The 22,669-nt window shown below is 39.0% G+C and overlaps 1 long non-coding RNA gene across 5 annotated transcripts in view; it reads left to right on the top strand.

Annotated features, from left to right (window-relative positions):
• LOC112133760 (uncharacterized) overlaps positions 1 to 22,669 on the top strand; it is a 303,317-nt gene that overhangs the window by 44,331 nt on the left and 236,317 nt on the right. The gene's annotated exons all lie outside the window — the stretch shown is intronic.

The following is a 22,669-nucleotide window of genomic DNA, read 5'->3' as shown; positions in this document are numbered from 1 at the left end:
CACAAGCCTACTAAGGTGTGTATTATTATTCACAATATTCCTATACACAAAGCAAAAAGTGAGGATCTTGCCTTTTAAAAAATCTTAGCAGCTCTTTTACAACATTCTTCTGCCAGACTAGGCTCTGCTCAATGCTTATCGCATAAACTAGGCATGCTGGAATGGTTCAGTACTTTCCAGGGAGGAGATTTAGATTTCTTTCTTTTTGCATTTTTAGCATTTCAGAGTATTTTTGATGCTCAGTTAAATTTAGGTTTTGCCTCACCCACTCCTTTCTATCCTCTCCTAAAGTAGAAGAGAAAGGATTATGTATTGTCAGAATATCAGGGGAGAAGGATTTGGCATCAGGGAGAGGAGTCTGGTCCACTGTGTAGGCATTCATGTACTTTGGTTTCCAGGGAGAGTTGCAGTCTCCATTGGCCTTTGGTCATTCATATCCATCCAGGCTGGTGTCTGAGAGATGATGGATAAGTAGTCAGACTGTGTGTCTTCTATGTCACAACCACACTGCTATCTACGCTGTTATATAACATGATATTTGCCATTTTAACAATTTTCTAGTGTTCAATTCAGTGGCATTAATTATATTCACACTATTGTGGAAGCATCACCACAATCTGCTTCTTAAACCTTGCCGTCACTCCGAAAAGAAACTCTGCTGGCATCAAGCAACAACTCCCCATTACTTCCTACCCTAGGACCCAGCAGCATCTGATATCCTTTCTGTATCTATACATTTGCCTATTTTAGATATTTCATATGAATGGAATCATAATATTTGTCCTTTTTTATCTGGCTTCTTTCACCTAGCCTGATGTTCTCAAAGTTTATCCATGTTGTAGCATGTATCAGAACTTCATTCCTTTTTGTACCTGAAAAATATTTCATATATATATCCCATATATATACACACACACACATACACACACACAGATATATAACCCATACACACACACACACACACACACACACACACACACACACACACATATCCATCTGTTGATGGCCATTGGGTTGTTTCTACATTTGGGCTATTGTAAATAACGCTGCAGTGAATATCAACATACAAGTATCTGTTTGAGTTTCTGTTTTCAGTTTTCGGGGGTATTGTACCTAAAACTGAATTGCTGAGTCTTATGGCAACTCTATGTTTAAGTTTTTGAGGAACTGCCAAACTACTTTCCATAGCAGCTGCACTATTTTACATTCCCACCAGCAATGTATGAGAGTTTTTATTCCTCCATATCCTCACTAACACTTGTTTTCTGTTTTTTAAACTATTGCCATGCTAGTAAATGTGAAATAGTATCTTATTGTGGTTTCAATTTTCCTTTCCCTAATGACAGAGGATGTTGAACATCTTTTCATATACTTATTGGCCTTTTGTATATCTTCTTTGGAGAAATATCTATTCAAGTCCTTTTCCCATTTTAAAATTGGGTTGTTTTTCTTTCTCTTTCTTTTTTTTGGTTGTGTTTTAGGAGTTTAATAAATATTCTGGATATTAACTCATTGGATATAAGATTTGAAAATATTTCCCTCATTCTGTGGGTTGTGTACATTTTCTTGATAATGTTCTTTGTTGCACAAAAGTATTTTAATTTTGAGGAAGTCCAATTTACCTATTTCTGTTGTTTTTGCTTATGCTTTTGATGTCATATCAAAGAATATTTTGCCAAATTCAGGTCATGAACATTTATCCTTATGTTTTCTTCTAAAAGTTTTATGATTTTAGCTCTTATATTTAGTTGATCCATTTTGAGTATTGTGTAATTTTTGAGTATTGTATGAGGTAGAACTTCATTCTTTTGCATGTAGAAAGTCAGTTGCTCCAGCATCATTTGTTGAAGAGATTATTTTTTCCCATTGAATGGACTTGACACTCTTATCAAACATCAATTGGACATGAGTATATGTTTATTTCTGTACACTCCATTCTGTTCCACTGATCTATATGTCTATTCTTAAGCCGTATCCTCCCAATTTTATCTCATTTTGGACAGGCAAACTGCACTTTAATCTTTCTGCTTTGTTTTCAACTCTATTGCTTATGTATAAACCGTTGCCTGCTAATTTAGATTTCGTTCTTGAATTGTCAAAGCCAAACATATAAATAAATATAAATTCAATAAACTTCCCTCTATCTTTCTCAAAAATATCTGGCTCTTTCAAATGGCAACCCCTTAAACTATACTCTCTACTGGGATTGTTTCAAAATCTATCTAGAATCTCATTTAATTTTTAAAACACCTCTGAATTAAAAATTCCTGGGTTGTCTTTTATCTATCCTTCTTTGAGGTAATGGCAGGCAATGGAGACAGTTTCAAGGAGAAGAAGAGGCCGTAAGTAACTGATTGGCAGTCAGGGAAAATCTGGTAGTTATAGTGAATCTTGTACTACCACACTATCATTTGTATTGCCTTGCTGAAATGTAATATGAAAAAAAGATCATCTGCTCAGAAGAATAATTTACAAAAAAGAATGGGAATAAGGAGGGAGAAGGAACACCAGTAGAAGGGAAAGAAAAATAAGGAAGATAGAATATTATCTAGGACATCCCATGAATAACAGTGTCAAGATTTTTAACATGAACCTATACCTTAGTATTGCATCCTATGTGAAACTTAATAGGGATTAAACTTCATAGATCACTATGATAAAAAAAAAAAAAAAAAAAAAACTAGTAATGAGGAAGAGCACCCATATTTGCTTTTTCCTTTTTGGCAGAGTTTACATTCTAACAATAGGACAATATGATATCTGCTTGTCTACAGAGCCTCAGCTTGCTTGTTAGCCTATAAATTATCAATGGATTAATTAGCACCTGTGAGTCAAGGAAATGGTCCAAGGTCATATGAAAGTCTCAAGATGAAAACAGTTGAATTTTCTTGGTGCACTTGTGGAACTTTTTTTTTTTTTTTTTGAGATGGAGTTTCGCTCTTTTTGCCCAGGCTTTAGTGCAATGGCGCAATCTCAGCTCACTGCAACCTCTGCCTCCCCAGTTCAAGCAATTCTTCTGCCTCAGCCTCCCAAGTAGCTGAGATTACAGGTGCCTGCCACCATGCCCCACTAATTTTTTGTATTTTTAGTAGAGACGGGGTTTCACCATGTTGACCAGGATTATCTCGATCTCTTGACCTCGTGATCCACCTGCCTCGGCTTCCCAGAGTGCTGGGATTACAGGTGTGAGCCACCGTGCCCAGCCATGATACTTTTAAATGATAAATTGGCTGGGCGCAGTGGCTCATGCCTGTAATCCCAACACTTTGGGAGACCGAGGTGGGTGGATCACCTGAGGTCAGGAGTTCAAGACCAGCCTGACCAACATGGAGAAACTCTGTCTCTATTAAAAATACAAAGTTAGCCAGGTGTGGTGGCGCATGCCTGTAATCCTAGCTATTTGGGAGGCTGAGGCAGGAGAATTGCTTGAACCCAGGAGGCAGAGTTTGCAGTGAGCTGAGATCACGCCATTGCATTCCAGTCTGGGCAACAAGAGTGAAACTCCATCTAAAAAAGAAAAAAAAAAAAGATAAATCTGGATCCAGGGTAACACTTACTTTGCATTTTAAAAATATTTTAAGATAGCATTTAAACAACAGCAAAAAAGAAGATCTTTGTTATCCATGAATGATATTTACCAGGTCATTCACAATTGCTATTGTAACATCACAAACATGTTGTGTTGTCCACCCACATGGTTTCCTCCACCTCTGATGAGACTGTGGGAGATGCCTCGGAGAATATCAATGGTAAGCAACTCTCACCTACTTTTGGAGAGTTTGACTTGTTCTTTGGTCACCACTTAGAAAGAAATTGCTATAAATCTTAGACGTTTACGCTGATATCTCTGTGGATGTGTATGCAGGTATATTTTCAGGGGGAAGGGAATGAGAGGTGAAATTTGAGGAAGAAAGTGAGAAATCAAGTAGTTGTCTTGATTTAGACTTTCCCGAATTTTGTGGTTTTTCTTAGAAACACATGGTCTAGTGCAGAGGTTTTTCTCATGAGTTGACAAATGTAAAGATTAATCGACAAGCTTCAGAATTGCCAAAAAACTACCTAAAATAGTATAAAAATTTTTAGTATGAGAATAGTTTTTTCACATATGTGAATTTTTCTGGATACAATGTTCATAGACTTCACAGGTGTTCCTGATTCAAAAAAAAGAAAAAAGCTAAGATCAAGTCTAGAGCAAAGGCAGCAGAGAGGTTTTATCTTAATCATCAAGGTAAGTTTTTAAATAGTGGATTCTTGGAGCACTATGTTGAGAACAATTTTGAGATTCAGCAGAAAAGGTTGATAAGCAATATCTGCGTTTACTATCCTTAACTTAAAGTGAATTTTTTGCTATCCTTAGAGTGAGTTTTTCCAGAACACTCAGCAATTGTCTTTGTTCTTAATTCGTAGGATCTAAGGAAAGCCCAATACAAAAGGGATATTTCAGCTTCATCTGTGGATGATAAATTTGTTTTTAAAATAATTGAGCATGGATTTAGGTTTTTAGTTTTTTTCTTTCTTGATATTTTCTGTACTGGAACTATTTGTCCTGCTTCAGCAGTATTTAAGACAGGTGCAACTGTAGCATCAAGTTAAGAAATATTCCATGGCAGTAAATTCAGTAGTTAAATGCATGAACACAGTTCTTGATTAATGTAATAGCAACTGTGAGTATGCATTAGAGACCAGAATTTGGCCATGTGTATCTACAATTTTGAGAAAACGACATGGATAAACTGTGAAACTCTAAAACTTGTATACAGGAGGATTCGTAATAGAAATGAAATGAGCCCTACACTTAATATTGCCTGAGTCACTCTGCTAATCATTTAGAGACCTGGGGACCATAGAAACATCCTTCTTTGTTCACTCAGTGCTTCTGACTTCCTTGATGTCCACAGGAACCCAGATCTTGAGAAGAAGAGGACTTTTGCCCTCCATTCTGTCTTCATAAGGAAAAGGGAGAAGTCGAGAGTGAACAAATGGAGACACAGTTTAACCTTTATCTAACTGTGTGCTCCATTTAGAAAGATGCTTGCAATTTGTGTAGAACTATAGGGATTCTCTATTCTTCTCACTTCCAACTGGCAAAAGTGAGAACCTGGGAGAGGCTTTGGAAGAGGAGCACCAAGCCCTTTATATGAGGCTTCAGACGGTCAACAAATATTCACTCATCACAAATTGGGGGCAAGATACTGGGCTTGGTGCTGGGGACATGGACATGAATTAAACATGGGTCCTGCCTCCAAGGCTCTTAAAATCCAGTACAAGACCTAAGATGTGTTTGCCAATCACTCCAATAGGAGGTGGAAAGCCAAAGTGCCATAGGAGAGGTGAATTGTTTCCAGAGTTCAGAGGGAGGATGATCTTAATACATATAGGCGCCAGCCAGTCCTTCTGGTTTGCTGGCTGGCTTTTTAAGTCTGTGCATGTGTGATTATGGGGCAACTCCTCGTTGGTGCTCTTTGCTTAGCTGCATGAATAGCCAGAGTATGCATACTGACCTTCCTGGCCTTGTAAGAGAAACTGAACTCATATTTTTAGGTATTTATAAGTATCTTATATGATTTGGCTCTTTATTTAATATGAGCACTGTTGAATTTGTCTTTATGGCAGAACATTTTTTTTTTTTTAGATGGATTTTCACTCTTTCACCCAGGCTGGAGAGAAGTGGTGTGATCTTGGCTCACTGCAACCTCCACCCCTCAGGTTCAAGTGATTCTCCTGCTCAGCCTCCCAAGTAGCTGGGGTTATAAGTGCCCACCACCATGCCCAGCTAATTTTTATATTTTTAGTAGAGACGGGGTTTCGACATGTTGGCCAGGCTGGTTTCAAACTCCTGACCTCAGGTGATCTGCTTGCCTCAGCCTCCCAAAGTGCTATGATTACAGGTGTGAGCCACCTTGCCCAGCACATGGCAGAACATTTTCATGATTCGTTGTCTTAGTAAAGTGTCATGTTCATTTTATTTTCAGTAGAGCCAGGAGTTCACGGGCTGCATTGACAATAAATTATCTTCTCTAAGCATAAGTCAAAGGGTAGAAAACAAAGAAAAATATTGTGGTACTGTGGTAAGTGCCTGGTATTTATAGTTAAATACACAGTTTTTAATGTTTTTGAATATGTTATATATCTTATAGATTCAAACTCTACCAATTGGAAGAAGGCAAATCAGAGGAAAATCAATTATTTTGTAGCTTTCTCAAAATAAAAATGTTTCCTTTAGTATGTATAAATTACTAATTAATATCAAACAGTGATCTCTAGGATAATTGGATAATTACCATTTTCAGTAGAAATCTTGTAACACATAATTTAAAAATAGTTCTTTAAACTTATAACAATTTATTATTGAATTCAGCCAAAGCCACTGAAGGAATTCTAGAATTCTTGAGCTTTTGAGAGGATCATACAAGGAAAAAAATTGCCTACTGTGTATCTGGGATGAACTAACAGCCATCCTCCTTAAGTTACAGGACACTAAGAGAAAACCAGAACGTGAGGAGTTAATATCCACTCCAACCTCATCTGTTTCTTCGTGTCATTCTTTTTCTCCTTGTCCTTCTTTCGGAAGCAATCTCCACCCATAGACTGACAACTTTCATGTAGCTGTCATTTTTGAGGAATGCAGGCAAACCAGTTTTTAGAGATTGCTAAGTATGACTCCTATCCACAATGACCTTTATGCTGTACATTTATGTTGGAAAATAATTAAAATGAACAGAGTCGACAGTGTGCAAATAATGTGGTATAATTTGGTTTGGCTACATTTGACCTTCTTTGTATGCCATGTTTCATTATTTAGCTTCTTTTGCACACAGAATCTAGTCAAGCATTCATGCATGTGCATGGCAAGAAATAGGTTTGCAGGATGTTTGACAGCTCAGGGAAAGTGATAAAGCAATGTTGTCAAACAGCAGCACGAAAGGCCTAAGAAGCACTAAATGAGTCGTCAATAAGTGGTAACATCACTATAAATTATCAAATCAAAATATCTTCAATGTGAAAACAATAAAGTCGTGAATTCCTAGAATTCTTAGAACTCAATCACTTAAAATCTTAAGGATTTTAACACTTCAGAGACAAAATGGAAAGTGAGATTTGGATTCTCTTTCTTTTCTTTCCTTTTTTGTCATGGGGTTTCGCTCTTGTCGCCCAGGCTGGAGTACAATGGTGCGATCTCGGCTCACTGCAACCTCCACTTCCCAGGTTCAATCGATTCTCCTGCCTCAGCCTCCTGAGTAGCTGCAATTACAGGTGTGCACCACAGTGCCTGGCCAATTTTTGTATTTTTGGTAGAGATGGGGGTTTCACCATGTTGGCCAGGCTGGTCTCGAACTTCTGACCTTAAGTGATCTGCCCACCTCGGCCTCCCAGAGTGCTGGGATTCCAAGCGTGAGCCACTGCACCTGGCCAAGATTCTCTTTCTATTGTTAGTAGATCCTGTGACATTGGCCAAGTTATTGAATCTCTTTTTTATTTTCCTACTCTGTAAAATGTCACTGATGATACCTGCTCTACCTACCTTTCAAAGTGGCCATGAGGGTCAAAGGAGAGGGTGTCTGGGGAAGCGCTCTAAAGTGCTGTGCAAATACTAGTCATTCTATCCAGCCTCCTGCACAGAGAATGGAGGTTCAATAAATGCTTGAGATGTCAATGAGCCAGGTGTGATGGCTCCTGCCTGTAATCCTAGCACTTTGGGAGGCCGAGGTCAAAGGATTGCTTGAGCCTAGGGGTTTGAAACCAGCTGGGCAAAAAGTGAGATCCTGTCTCTACAAAAATAAAAATAAGAAAATTAGCCAGGCACTGCTATTCAGGAGGCTGAGATGGGAGGGTGCCTTGAACTCAGAAGTTCATGGCTGGAGTGAGCTATGATCCTGCCACTGCACTCCAGCCTGGGTGACAGAGTGAGACCCTGTCATACACAACAAAAGTGAATGGACTGTGACTCTAACACACCTGAAGTTTTTGAAACCATTAAAAATCATGATCTCAATAATCATCATGCTAAATTTGAAAGTCAGTTTAGTATATTTTAGGGAATAAAATGAACAAGAATGGCAAAGGAATCATAACATAGTTTGGTTTCTCCAAACATCTGTAATTATAGATCATAGATGAGAAAGTCATTCTGACGTGCAGACTTTGGATAAAAAGCATCATTTAGACTTAGCAATGTTTCAACCTAAATCCAAAAGCTTCTGGTTCCTCTGTAATCTTTATTTCATTTCCTTGTGGTTAAAAATAAAAGCAGTTTGATCTACAGTCCACACATTTCAAACACTAAACCACATGTAAGTTATTTTGCCAGGCCCTTAGAAAATATGGCTTCGGCCCATTAGAGACTGGGAGTGTCCTAAGCAAGACATTATTATTTTTTAAAGAGTGACTCAAACAATCAGCTGAGTGAGGAGATAAGGGTTATAGGAGGTAATTCAGGGAAGGAGCAGCAGCATAGGTAAAGTTTGAGCTAAATTTAAGGAGCTGGGCATGTAGAGGATTGAACAAGGGAGTATTGACTGTTTCATTTTTATACTAGTTATTTTCTGATGAAAAATTTTCAAAAGTAGGGCCGGGCACAGTGGCTCACACCTGTAATCCCAGCACTCTGAGAGGCCAAGGCGGGTGGATCATGAGGTCAGGAGAACGAGGCCACCAAAAATACAAAAATTAGCCGGGTGTGGTGGTGTGCACCTTAGTCCCAGCTACTCGGGAGGCTGAGGCAGGAGAATTGCTTGAACCCAGGAGGCAGAGGTTGCAGTGAGCCGAGATCAGGCCATTGAACTCCAGCCTGGGCGACAGAGCTAGACTCCATCTCAAAAAAAAAAAAAAAAAAAAAAATTCAAAAGTATTGAGAACCTTGCCTTTTGAGAAGAGAACTGTATTATGTTTCTATCAACATTTCTGTTATTTTTGTTGCCATGGCTTGTTTTCACATTCGATAACTTCTCTTTGAAACAGTAGAAATCTTGAGTCCTTGCTGAATTTCAGAGCTGTCTTAAGTATTGCATTGTGATTTTTAAATCTTATTGATATTAGCATTGACCCTCTAATTGATGGCAATATTGAGATGCCTATCCAACTTTTCAAAAAGCCCCGAATTTCATCTGTCCACTGCTAACTTTTACCAAGTTTTTCTGTGAACATGACTTCATTGTTTACAACTCAGCATGACCTCAGGTAGAATTCCAGAATGAGCTGTGGTGGCCCTTTCACCCCATCCTGTGCCAGATGTTCCTCTGAGATTCACTAGATGTTTTGCTACTGTTTTAAAAGCACTGGTGAAATTTTACACCATGAACGTCCAGTTGCATATTCATTAGCGCTCTCTGAGCAAGCAAATGCAGTATGCTCTGATTCAGTTTCATGGATTCAGCTTTGACTTTGTGTAGGTTTATTCCAATTCTGAGTTGCTTTATTGAGGTAATACTCACTCCCCTCTCCAAATTTTGCTTCATTGGCCTGGATGGTTGCAAATGGCAGCTCCCTACAGGGAATTCACACCTTAGAAATTCTAATAACTGACTGTTCTTTATATACTAAATGACATGGCACATAAACACCTTTTATTGCCAGTTTTAGGTAAATCACTACAATCAAACACCAGGGACTCATTTTGGTGGAGAAGTAGTGAGCAGGAAGTAAATTGAAAAAATACAAAGAGAACCTTCAGACCTTCAGAGATTGAATCTGAAAGGGTCAGAGGCCCCGTGCCGCATCAAATTCATGTTGAGGAGGTTTGTTCCAGTTTCTCATGGTTCACAATTTGTCTCTGTTTTCTGCTGTGGTTCTTAGGGGTTGTCAAGCTTTACCTCAAATCTTTCTCTTCTCTCCTTCATGATTGCTCCTCTGAGGTTCCTGCACAGTCTGGCCTAACTTGTGGATAGGAAAAGTAATCAGCTGATTTTCCTATAGTGACAATAAAACTGGTTTGAATTCTGACATTATTACAATTTTTAATCAACATGGCCATGAGGATTATCTTTGGCAAGAGGAAGGGTTGATCCCGATCTGAGTTATGGTCCATGTTAGCTCATTTTGGGGCCTCAGTTTCTTTATAAAGTGGAGCTAGAAATAACTTCATGGGGTTATCAGAAAGATGAAACATCCTAATGTAGGTGAAAGTGCTGTATATACTATAACATGCCGAATGAAACTTACTTTATAGTCCAAAGGAGGCAGGCTTACTGTTACAAGTAGCCATTGCTTGGAAGAGGAAGCCAGGCAGCTCCCCTGGGTTTTATTATTTACATGAGAAGAAACACAAAGGGATTTGCTGGAAACATCTTTTAATTAGGACAGAACATACTAGTTCAAATGGAACATTTCCCTGAGATGTCTCCCTGGGGCAGGCTGGTTGTGTTGTTAAGAAAGCGTTGCCTATACCAGTTTCTCCTACCACAGATGGTCAAGAGACTGCAGGAGACTTTACTGGTAATCTCCCATCAATCTGGTTTCCTGGATACACTTGTTCAGTTCCCGTTTATGGGCATTCTCCTCTGAAGTTTGGAGGCAACTGGAGTCTGTGCAGCGTGGTTGCCCTGTTTCTCTCTTCTTGGATTTGTACCTGCCTGTTAGTGACACAGTGTTCCTTTACAAGGTGTGTGCCGGGCATGTTGATGGCTCCAACAATGGGGCACAAGGCCAGCCCCACCAGCACTTGACCTACTTTGACTTGGCTTTGATGCCAGTGTTTACCCGTCATGCCAGCGGTATCTCAAGTATTAATGCTGTCTTTGATTCTGCTGCGGGCCCTGTTAACTTTTAAAGTTATTTTTTCTTCTTAGCTAAGCAAGCTTCTTATGGCTACACAGTATCATTTAGTTTAGGGTGTAGAGAGTATTTATAGCTACTTATTAAATATACTTATATTTTACTTACTGCTACAAAATCATTATGTTCAAGGGCATAGCATTTCAAGGAGTTGATTGATTTATTGGGGCTAAATATTTATTTTTTTAGGCACAAGATTCCCTCAGATACCTTCTTTACTACTAATGTTGTTTTTCAGTCATGCTTTTGGAATCTGACTCCCTAGATTGAAATCTCAGTTCCATTTCTTACTAAGAAAACCCAAGACACAGAATACAGTGAATATACCAGTGAGGTAGACAGCTTTTTCTCTCTCATGAGAAAGAGAAAGCTTAGGTATCTCAACTTTTAGTAGTCAAACTTTTGCACATTTTTTGAGGGGGGCTGTAATTTGGGATGCCCAAATGGTGTTCCAGCTGCCATTCATTAAAAATGTATTCAATGCTTTTAAGTGTTTGGTGAGCAGGAAGATCTTGAAGAAGCTTATGATTTAGATTGGGTTTATGAAATGGATTCATCCAATAAGCATGGATTGAGGGCCGCTTTGTGCCTGACCAGGCACTTTGGCTTAGACATAAAGAGTATAGGTGTATTAGTCCGTTCTCACGCTGCTATGAAGAAATACCTAAGACTGGGTAATTTATAAAGAAAAGAGGTTTAATTGACTCAGGGTTCCACATGGCTGGGGCAGCCTCAGGAAACTTACAATAATGACAGAAGGCACCTCTTCACAGGGTGGCAGGAGAGAGAATGAGTACAAGCAGGGGAAATGCCCGATGCTTATAAAACCATCAGATCTTGTGAGACTCAGTATCACAAGAACAGCATCAGGGGAAACCACCCTGATGATCAGGTTACCTCCGCCTGGTCCCACCCTTGACACGCGGGGACTATAGTTCAAGATGAGATTTTGGGTGGGGACGCAGCCAAACCACATCAATAGGACTCTCCCTATTCAAAAAGCTGCTTGCTCACATTTGAGACACATTCTCTGCTGATTTCCCTCCTTCTTCAATGGCACCCTTTCTTTGCTGTATTTGTATGAACTTACTAGGTGGTCTCAGCTCTAAACCCTGACTACTGAAGCTACACTATTTTCACATTATGTCTTCCCTTAATCTTCAGAATGACACAACCAACTGCCATGTGCTGTGATGCTATATTATACATTTACTTAGTAGCCTAGTTTCTTCCCTCATCTGGAATCTAAGGGCCATGATGGCAGAGGTTGCCTGTTCACCTCTGCATGCTACATAGGATATGCTATGCATCAAAGATGAACTCTCAGTAAAAAGTTTCTTAATGAAAGAATCCCTTTGTCTAGAGCTTTCCAGTGTACAGTGAGATACTGTGCTGTAACCTTTCCATATTTACTCCCCATCTCCTGGCTAACTTCTCTTACTGTGGAAACTGTCATGCCCAGTGCTTCTCCAGGGTGTTCTGGGAATGAGACCAAATGTGCAGTATGTGCACCAAGATAGCAGATTTTTAGAGACTTTCTTTGACCTGTGGGTTGGAGACTTGGGTGTGTGGAATTCTGTAGGGAGTTGTGCTTCCTCAGAAGGTTTCACTGTTCGACTTACAAAATTCTTTGCACTCAGAAATGGAGTCTTCGTGTCGTGCCATCTGGTGTCAGTGCTGGATTGTGAAGTGTGGGCTTCCAGATGGATGCTCTGTGCCTGGATGCTGACCTGAGAGTGCAGCAGGGAGGGCTCCGGGGAGGAGAGGTGGACCTTGATGGATTTTTTTTTCCTATGCTCTGCCCTAAGCAGATCTTCTTTTTGATTTTGGTTGTGTTTTGCATTCCCATCATTTTCTTCTTTATAAATGCTTAGGAATAATTTTTTGTTGGGATTTCATGAAATAAAATCTTCCATTCCAATTTTTATTCTCAAGTTTTCCTGGTTCGTAGATAAGACAGCCTTGGAGAGTACAGGAAGTGAGAAATAAGCATTTGGGGAAAAATAACAGTGAACCTCCTATGATAAAATCCTCTTTTCCTCTGAATTTAATCTTCTATTAAATACAAAACTAGTTTTCAGATGGCATATCCCTTCTATGATATTGATTACTAACATCTACGTGTGCGTATTATGGGCTAGTCACTTCTAAATGTGTTAAAACATATTATCACAGTTAATTTTCACAGTAATTCTAGGAGGTAGGTTTTATTATCCCCATTTTAGAGGTGGGGAAACTATAGAGACACCAAGAGATTAAGTGCCTTCCCAAGGTTAGCTAGGTAGTAAATGGCTTTGGTGGTTCTAGATCTGTGTTCTCAGAAAGTAAAGTGTACTATGATTTCTATAGAGCTAACTGATGTTTTTATGGATTTTAGGTGAAATGTTGGTGCCAAATGAACTTTTCTGGTTCTTCTGAATGTAAGCACATATTTTATGCAAAACCTTATTTAAAAGCCTTTTAAAAATTGCTCGCCTGCTTCCAGTTAAGACAAAATTTCCTAACCTGACATTTGAAGTGTTGCTCATTAAAAGCCATTTTGCCTTTTTTATAATTTTATTACTTTTCCAGTCAATTTTGTCTCCTTTATTTAAAAAAGTTAATGGAAGAATTTTAAATAATACAATGTATTGGAAACAATTAAAAATTTCATAATACTGGTACTTATACTTTCTAAATGTGGCATTATTTGTAATGATCAAAATAGCAAGTATGATTTGAAGATATAATTTATGCAAAATACTCTATATGTGAAGCTATTCAATGTCATTTAAAAAAATGAATTAATATTTATTTCAATGTAATTCTGCCTTAGTGAATTTCTTAAGCACCTGCTCTGTACTAAGTGTTAGGTTTAGAACTCTCAGGATATTAAATAATCTATGACATGGTCCAAGCTTTGAATGAGCTTAAAGTCTTATTAGACAAAAATATTATGGGAAATTATAAATTACAAGTTTGTAATGAAAAACAACAAAGCAATTAAACTACAAAAAATGAAGTAAAGATGTTTTCCTTGTTTATACTCGTTTATACTCTCAAATTCTTTCAGAAAAGGATTTCAAACACTTTGGATCGATTATGTTGTTTTTCATATCTCCTTCTATATTTTTTACTCATTAATCTGTTCATTCATTCAATATTTATTGAACAAATATATGTAGAAGATGGCCATAGATTCTTTCAAGGAATCTTGACATTCTGTGGAATAGAGTTTGATAGCCATTTTGATAGATAATAAAGATATTTAGCATTTGGAATATCAAACAAAATGATGGCTTCTGCTTTGATTAAATAATTTTAGGCAGGTGTCATAGATAAAACTGTTTTAAATCAATCCATTGGCACGTGTAGAGGACCTCTTATTTTAGAAACTAAATTAGGCATTTGGCATTTAAAAATACTAAGGTGCTTTTCTTGAAATCAATGAAGGGGAAAAAGGAAAAATCCACAGTTGATTATAATGCAATGATGAGTGCAAAAAATAGAAGTGAGCAAAAGGTGCCATGGGGGACAGGGAGCACAGAGAGTGTATAAAACAGCCCAGAGAGGTCAGGAGAGGTTTCTGGGCAGATGAAACCTTAAAGAAGAGTGACAATAGGCAGAGACAGAATTCCAAGTCCCTGAACTGAAGGAGAGTGTGCCTTATTTAGGCTCCTTGTGTGTGTGTGTGTGTGTGTGTGTGTGTGTGTGTGTGTTTGAGAAAGAAAGAGAGACAGACACCCCACACACACAGGGGGGTGGTGGAGGAGAGAGAGAAAGAGAATGTGTTTTGAGGGAGTTGTTACAAGAAATTATTTATATTGAAGATTTAGATTGAGTTCCTCATTTTACAAAAACTGAAAATTGTTTAAGTCACTCTTTCTTAGTTCTTCCAAGGATGGTGCATACCTGAATATTCTAGATACCAAGGAAAGAACTTAATTAATATGCAATGGATGCCCTAGAGTAGTATGAGGACTTAATTCTCTGAGGAACTCCAGGTGAGAAAAGGCCTAAGATGAATGAAGGTGATTGTTATATGTGACTCTTTGGTATAAAGTTTTTGAATTAAAATTACTTTTACTTTTGTTTTTATTTTTATATTTTTTCTTATTAATATTTATTCTGAGGATTTCGGAATATTGCTTTTGAGTTGATTGCACCCCCGTCTCCCTCTTTTTTCCCTCTTTCCCTCTTTTTACTTTAGAAGAGTCCTCCAAAGAACTGGCCAATTAGAACTTTCTTCCCTTGCTTGGGCCCAGAGTTTTTGTCCGAGGCCTTAATTAGTATAAAATTCTATACTGTTGTGCCAATTTCCATCCTCTGCATTAGATTTAAGAAAAATTTTCATAGCCAGAATCAAAGTTCTGGTCTCTGTCATGGTAAAGATGAAGTATAAATTGGCCCCAGAGAGGTGATTTTTAAGCTCATTTGAGAAAGGAGGCTTTCTTTTCAACGTGACTGTTTGTCCAAAGTACACTTCTGTAACAGTTTTCTAGGCCTGCAGAGTAAAGGAAGCTTTTTCTTTCTCCCTTCTTTTCTTTTTGTAAAGGTTAATGTCTTCAAATGTCTTCCAAACAATGTGCTTTGTGTCTCTTTTTACATTTTTGCAGTTCTGGTTCACTTCTTACTTTGCTGGAGAGGGAGTTAGTGAGTGTCTCGCATAAATAAGTCACTTCTTTTGAGGGCAGATGAGATGCAGCTTCTGCCCTTCAACTCTGCCATCGTGCTTTCTGTCAATCAGAAGTCTTCCTTAGAGAAAGCTTCCAGCTCTTTGTTTCAGGGGCTTCCTGGCACAGGTTAGGAGTAAGTAGTGCTGGTCCACAAAGTTTGGCCTACACGTTGGCATCGTTTTCCTTACAGTTCTGTGTACAGTCCAAGAAATAAAGCTCTCGTGACCTCCTTTTAATTGTGCCATACTGATATAAAGAGAAAAGATTCACTCTTTTAGAGAGATGCCTGTTTCTTCATCTAAGCCTTGAATATAAGTTTTCCACAAAATGTCACTATCTAGGGAACTAGAGCCCTATGATTTGTTTGAAATTTGGTTAAAGATACCAAATTTCAGACCCTGAAGATACAGCATGGTCATCCAAGCAGGATGGTCAGTTTGATCAAAATCAGGAACAATCATGACATATTTCCAGGACTCTTGTTACGTGGATCAGACCACATATCCCTCTAATACCATTCAACTGCATATGTTTGTTTAAGAAAAGAAGCAAAAAAGAGGAAGAAGACTTTTGCCAGTTTAGTAAAGCCACTGTTAGAATAGTGACTACGGTTTTCTTTTCTTAATGATAGAGAAGCAAATGACTTGCACACATGAAGAAACTGTTGGTCCATTGTTAGATGGGGAAGGCTAAGTTCAATGGATTCATCATAGAAATGCTTACGCTCCTATGTACAAGCAGTCTGGTTTTATGGGCCTCCTACATGGGTTGTAGGCCTGGCTAAATACAAAATGAAATCCCCTTGTGTTTATCCGCTTGTGTTTATCTCGACAGTTTCTGTGGCCACCATTGCTTTTAGATAAATCTCATTATGTGCTCCGAGCTTCTAAATGAAAAGTTCCTTTCTGCCAGCATACTGAATAAACAGTACTCCTGCTTCTGGAATCCTTGTGAGTTATTCTGTGCATCAAACAGCTGCATCAGCTTTATCAGAAATGAGTTTGTTCCTGGGCTGGTATTTCTCAGTGAAGGCCATGTTTAGCATGGCCTTCGTTTTGATAAGCAATGCAGAAAGCTTCATAAAAGCACAACTTCCCAAAGTCTTCTTTCTTTCTAAAGCATGTAAGTTAGATGCTGATTTTCCAAATATTTATAATAGTAAATTATATGCATTTCCCTTTTTGAAATTTTGTGCTACATGACTGTTACCATTAGAAGGACCAATCCTTATTTTGGATCTCACTTTCTTTCAAGTCATCAGGAGTTCCATATAGAAACTGAAATGAGAATCAAGGCTCTTGCTATTAGATTAATTATTCTGAGACCCTACCTGATATATAGATATGGAGTAAATTTTAAATGAAAGACTATATTCAAACATCTCAGTGAAAATGATATTGCCACTATTTTTAATTATTAATGCATAAAAATTCATCTTATGTTTTCCTTTAATGCATTGGCTTAAAATATTGAAATTACAAACTAAGGGTAATGATATGTTTTGGCTGTGTCTCCACTCAAATCTCATCTTGAATTGTAGTTCCCATAATCCCCACGTGTCATGGGAGGGACCCTGTGGGAGGTAGTTGAATCATGGGGGCAGTTTCCCCCATGCTGTTCTCATGATAGTGAGTGAGTTCTCAGGAGATCTGATTTTTATTTATTTTATTTTTTTTTAGACAGAGTCTCACTCTGTCACCCAGGCTGGAGTGCTCCGCCTCTTGGATTCACGTCATTCTCCCGCCTCAGCTTCCGAGTAGCTGGGACTACAGGTGCCTGCCACCACACCCTGCTAATTTGTGTGTGTGTGTTTTTTTTTTTTTTAGTAGAAGCGGGGTTTCACCGCGTTAGCCAGGATGGTCTCGATCTCCTGACCTTGTGATGCACCTACCTTGGCCTCCCAAAGTGCTGGGATTACAGGCTGAGCCACCGCGCCTGGCCAATCTGATGGTTTTATAAGGGACTTTTCCCCCTTTGCTCGGCACTTCTCCTTCCATGTGAAGAAGGACATATTTGCTTTTCCTTCTGCCATGATTGTAAGTTTCTTGAGGCTGCCCCAGCCCTGCAGAACTGTGAATCAATTGAACCTCTTTTCTTTGTAAATTACCCCATCTCAGGTATGTCTTTATTAGCAATGTGAAAATGGACTAATATAGGTAAATTATTGTGATTTTATTTATAATAACTGCAAGCTATATATTTTTCTTTTTGTGGTTTAAAAAAATATATACAGCCCTGTGGTTCAGTCAGAAGCCTGTTACTTTTACATTTCCAAATTTATAATTTACTACACTTATGTGACTCCAGCGAGCATTTATAAGCAGCGAAGATCTTGTACTTAAAAGCACTGAATCATTTTTATCCACAAAAGAACCCTATTAGAGGATGTAATGAGATTTTGAAAATTTAAAAAAAAAAAAAAGGTCAAGCCATTGACTTATAATGGTTTGCACAACAGATCACATTAGATGAAAGATGCTTGAATCTTACTTTTCAGTTTCTAGGCTATTATTTGTTCTTCCAGATTTCAGTGAGAAGACAAAGCGAGATTTCAGTGAGAAGGCAAAGCGAGTGAGAAGACAGGCAGGAAAGGGACACAGGGAGCTTCTGCAGAGATGACAACTCCTCTCCTCTAAAGGGCACTGTCATTCCCAAGGGCACTGCCAATCCCAAGGCTGCAGTCCCTATGGGACTATGGCTGCTTTTGTGGCACCCATGGGGGAAAACCTGGCCTCAGCTGCATGGAGGCTCTCAGTCAGCAGCTGTTATACGTCCTTTTTTTAGCCATGCAGCCCAAACTCACCAGCAATTTTCATGCTTTGGTGCAAGTGCACAAATCGGTGTTTGAAAGCATATCAGAACCTTGACCTCTTGCTCTCTCATTTGGGTCACTCGTGATTTTCAGTGGCTGAAATGATGCAGGATATTTCTCGGCTACTGTGCCAACTGGGGACCTTCACGGCCAGTGATGCATGCCTGCCTGGGCCTCACTTGGCTCTGGGCCTGCCACTGGAGGCACCCCACCCACTTGGCCCACCTATGTTACAGATTGTACCCATGTTTGGTGGTTCCTGAGCTCTTGTCCCACATCCAAGAAGACTGAGGTTATGCAGAGAATTAGAAGGATGAGAATGAGTGGAGAAGAATTTTATTGAACAACAGAATAGCTCTCAGCAGAGAGGGGATGCAGGGTGGTTTTTCTCTCATGTGGCTGGGTCCAGGGCTTTTTATGGATTCAGAATGGAGAGTGTGTGCTGATTGGCTTGTGAGTATGCAAAGAAAGGCTAAAGCAAAGGCACCACTCAAAGATGGGCATGGCAGTGTAGAAAACCAATTAGAAAGGGTAGGTATATGTAAAATAGCTGAAGAGTGGGGTTCAATCAGAGGAAAATGTGCCAAACAGGAAGACAATTTTTTAATCTGGTCCGTGGATTTGACTTGTAGCTTGGCTTTCAGGCTTTACACTGTCTTCAGCTTGGAGGTGGAGTTTCACTAGGGACCCGCCCCTATCTGCCTAGGCATTTGTCTGCCTCCTGCTGCTATCTATACTTGATGGATGGCTATTGATGAAAAAAAGATCAGGAGTTTGGTGGAGGTATTGAAGAAAAAAAAACTATTGATGAAAAAATGATCAAGAGTTTGGTGGCTAAGCATTTTCACATTCAAAGAGTGATTGAGAAGAGAAGTCTATCCTTATTTTCTTTTCTTCCTTTCTTGTATTCCCACTCAGTTTAGAGAATCCGTGAGTACTGTATAATTCTCTTTAGGATCTGTTTTAGGAAAAAGGCCAAAAATATTGGGATTGAGGTGAGCTTGTAATTGGTGCAAAATATTCTATGCCCATGCAATCTGCCCTCTGCTTTTGTAGCAAAGAAAATAGTAAATAAAAATGATGCCTTCCTGAATACTGATATCATGCATTGTCCTATATGTTTACTCTGCATTATCTCTTAATTCTTACAAGACTCCTATGATAGCAGCTGCTATTATTATCCCCATTTTAGAGATGAGGAGATGAAGCTTAAGAGAGGTTAAGTAACTTGCTTAGTATCACAGAGCTAGCACATAGTTCTCTTAGGGAAAAAAAAAGCCTATTTTGTTTGGGAAGTTTCACATTAGTATATTTTCTGATTTCATTTTTATTTTGATACTTTCATGAATGAAAACTAGACCATCAATGAATATCAGTCTAGAAGAATCTGAAACTGGACAACAGCATTTTGTCAGTGGACAACTAAATAAACCTGCTTGAGATGTGATGTTACAAAAACACATCTGTGTCCAGGAAAGCCCAATTAATTAGTCAATAATTATTGAGACACTGGGCATTTCCTAAGGGAGTATTAACCAGCTGGGAGGAGTTAATGGACCAAACCATGCTACAGGTCATTAACTACAGCAGTAATTATTCCTGGAAAATATCTTATTTTGAAATTAATTCTCTGGCTTGAATATGCATATTTAAAACAGTTTGATTCTTCTTATACTGCATGGACTGAAGAGGCTATAATAAGGGAAAGTCTATTAGAGGCACTGATTGTAGTTTTGTAAAGCAAAATATGAAAAAATTATGTATGTATAAAAAGGGAAGCGTAGTTGAGTACTTCAGATTCCATTTTATTTTTATATAAACTGGAATTTATGTATCCTATCTTTTTTTCCCCACCACTTTGGGAAACATAATACCCTAGAAATAAGATCAAATCAGTCTGATTTACCTGTGGAGTGGCAAAGCAGTGCTGCCCGAAAAGTATACAGTCAGGAGAATAAAGACCAAGGGTGAGGTGGGGCAGGGGAGAGGGGAAATAAAGAGGGAATTGAAAATGTCAGAGTTTCAAAGTAAGTCAGCAGAAGGAATTGGCAAAAGGGAAGAAGTTAAGGGAAAAGAAAGAGAAGTATAGGTGACCTCACAGAGTGTTCTAGTCACTTGATTTTTTTTCTCCTTTCTCATTTGTAAGCCCCTTACACAGTTTCTATCTTCAATACCTGTTGGTTTCAGGTTTCTCACAGAATCTGTCATCATCCCTTCCACTGTCTTCAAATACCCTGACCCACTCCCCATCACCAGGAACTTCATTTCCATTTCCAATGGAGCCAAGGTTTGAGCACCCCAGGCGGGCTGCTGGTTTGGAACATTTCAAACCAGTGTTGTTTAGATTGAGGGTCCCCAAGCCCTGGGCCATGGACTGGTACTGGTCTGTGGCCTGTTAAGAACCAGGCCACACAGCAGGAGGTGAGTGGAGGTTGAGCAAACATTACCGCCTGCGCTCCACCTCCTATCAGATCAGCTGCGGCATTAGATTCTCATAGCAGCACAAACTCTATTGTGAAATGCACATGGAGGGATCTAGGTTGCACAATCCTTATGAGAATCTGATGCTTGATGATCTCAGGTGGAACAGTTTCATCCCAAAACCATTCCCCTACCCAGTCCGTGGGAAAATTGTCTTCCACGAAACAGGTCCCTGGTGCCAAAAAGGTTGGGGACTACTGGCTTAGATAATTATTAAAGGGAAAGGAGGGACGGATCAACCTTTCTTCCATTATTTTAAGCAATTCAGCTATGGCCCCAGACACGCACACTGCATTCTGCAAAGCAACAGCTCTGCAGATCAGCAGAGCCTCCCCTCCCCTTGTACAAAGAGGTGTAGTAACCGTTTTTTGTTATTACTGTACTAATGACTCTTATCCCTACCACTCATCAAAAACTCATCTCTGAAACAGTTACCAGAGTTAATTGTCTAAAATAAGAATTTGATCATATTATGGTAGGCAAAAGAAATAGCATGTTTAAAGCTGTGGGTATATTAAAATCAAAACATATTTTTGGGTAACCTCAAGTAGTTGTCCATGGCTGGATGTTGGGTTTGCAGATGAGACCAGAAAGGCACTGGGGGAACTATGGGCCTTCTTGGCAGAGGGAAGAGTGTTTCATTTTTCTCCACCTCAAGAAGGAATTGAATTTGCCTTCCTACCATGTAGAATACTGCAGTTTCTCTGTGAGAAGTTCTAGTAAAACTAATTTTCTCTAGTGACATGCTAATACCTCGCAGAGATTGGTCCCCTGAGAAGCGTTAAGCTGGCTTTCTTTATAATTTTACTAACCAGGAGGGAACTCCCTCATCTTCCATTGTCTCTTTTTTGTTTTCAACTCTACTTCCAACTCATCTCTCTTTTTCTCTCTCATACACATTTAGAAACTTAATTCTTTAAAAGTCGATTCTAATTTGTCACCTATGCTCTTAATTTCATCCTTTTCTATATCCTCCAGAACTGTGAGTGATCAATTATAACCTCTATTTATACAAACACTGTTTATAGTCTGTAAACAGGCTCATTTTTCAAAATGAAAAACGATGTTATTCTTTTGAGCTTGTGCCCCCATAGCCATCATCTTATCTATCTTCTTGTAAAGCCACAGTTTTGGTAACAATAATAATTCATATTGATTATTAAATATTGGCTATGTATCAAGCACTTTAACATCTATCATTTTATTTTATAGTCATTTGTCATAATAGTCATTTGTAATTAGTGTGGTTTCTATTTTACACATGGAGAAGCTGCCACCTGGAAAGGTTAATTAGGCTTCACAGAAAAGAGGTGTCTGAACTAGGATTTAAAGCCCGATTTGTCTGAATCTAAAGCCTTTTAAACAATAGTAGTATAGTTTCCCGACAAGCCTATGTTTGTTCTTTGAACTTCCGTATTTTCCAGTACCTGAGAGGAGAGTGATGTCATCTAGTCGCCAATCCCATGGCCACTCTTCAGTCTTTATTGGTCTTAATTATTCTGCAGCACGTGGCATCCTGAAGCACTGTTTTCTCGTGGTTTCCACGACACCATTGTGTTCTGGTTATTTCTTATTTTAACCAGTTCTTCTGTCTTCTTTGCTGGCAAGTTTTACTTCTCCAGTCCCATGCATGGTAGCGTTCCTTGGGTTCCAGCTTTGACAAGGATTTCATCTGCTCTCACAGTGCCAACTCCAGCATCCAGAACTGTGGCACCAGCTTAGACCTTTCATCTGAATTTCAGCATATTCTTTCTAGCTGCCTACAAGATTCTTGGCTGGGCACAGTGGCTCACGCCTGTAATCCCAGCACTTTGGGAGGATGAGGCGGGCATATCATGAGGTCGAGAGATTGAGACAATCCTGGCCACCATGGTGAAACCTGTCTCTATTAAAAATACAAAAATTAGCTGGGCGTGGTGGCACATGCCTGTAGTCCCAGCTACTTGGGAGG

Source organism: Pongo abelii, chromosome 5 (assembly GCF_028885655.2).
Source record: "Pongo abelii isolate AG06213 chromosome 5, NHGRI_mPonAbe1-v2.0_pri, whole genome shotgun sequence".
Taxonomy (NCBI): domain Eukaryota; kingdom Metazoa; phylum Chordata; class Mammalia; order Primates; family Hominidae; genus Pongo; species Pongo abelii.
The sequence above is the reverse complement of the archived record's forward strand: the minus strand, read 5'-3'. Positions and strand labels throughout refer to the sequence as shown.